The sequence below is a fragment of the Myotis davidii genome, unplaced genomic scaffold (assembly GCF_000327345.1).
Source record: "Myotis davidii unplaced genomic scaffold, ASM32734v1 scaffold49, whole genome shotgun sequence".
Taxonomy (NCBI): domain Eukaryota; kingdom Metazoa; phylum Chordata; class Mammalia; order Chiroptera; family Vespertilionidae; genus Myotis; species Myotis davidii.
In genome coordinates this window covers 1126912-1128009 of record NW_006300375.1, presented here as the reverse complement: position 1 = coordinate 1128009, position 1098 = coordinate 1126912, and positions in this window count along the sequence as shown.

Genomic DNA, 1098 nt, shown 5'->3' with positions numbered 1-1098 from the left:
TGTAAACCTACTTTTGCCCACCCCTGTACATTCCCAGGTGTAAAGTATCATGCAAACCAAATAATGTTCTTAAAATGTAGCAATGTGTATGGAGGTCATTGGAGGCTGTGGCCTCAGTGGCATTGTAAAACTGAAGCTAAACTGGGTGAGCAAAAGGCCAAACTGTTATACAGAAGTTGGCAAAAGTACGTTTACAGTTGTGAGTATGAGAAACACAGAGTTCATTCTTGTATTATCACTAATTACTAGATTATTACTAATGAAGTAATAAAAATTATAGTACTTCCCTCCCCTGGCTGCCGGCTCCAGCGTCCCTCCAGCACCTGGGACCAGCTGGCTTCCTGCTGGGATGGAGGAGACAGGACAGCAAAGACCTGTCCAGAGTCCATGCAAGAGATCCAGAAGGGACTGTGCAGGCCCTGGAAGGCTGGAGGAGGGAAGGGTGGTGAGGCAGGGGTGATGACCAGGAAGCAGAATGCCCTCAGGGCAAGTGCTGCACACACACAATCACCCCACATGCCTGGGCGGAGCAGCTGTGGCCCATTGTACAGGGGAGGCTACTGTAGCACAGACAGAGTGAGTGACTTCCTCGGGGGCACAAAGCAGTTAAAGGGCAGAGCTAAAAACAGAACCCTGGGCTGCCCACAGACTGTGCCTCCTTCACCTGTGACCTCTGGGTAGGTGGCCCTTCACTTTAGGGCCCTTTGCTCTGATGGGCTTGCCCCTTCCAGCCACACCCCTCCTCCAGCCCCAGAGGACAGGGGCCCCATCATTGCCCCAGGGCCTCTGGGCAGCTGCTCTCTTTGTCCCAGGGCCCCTCCCAGCTGGTAACCTCTGTGGAGGCCCCTGCCTAGAGGCAAGGGCTAGGTGAGGAAAACACCCCTATTCTCCTCACCTCTGTGGCTTAGATTACAAAGTACCTTTATTTTTCCTTTGGCTTTGGCCACCTCAGTCCCCTGGCAGATTATGTTTCATCTTGAAAAGAAATTGATTTGGGGTCTTCAAACCAGCTGGCTTCACAGTGATCTCCTGGTGCTGCCCCCCTGTTCACAGGCCCACCTCCGGACCATCAGGAGACCCCGCCCTTGTTCACTTGTG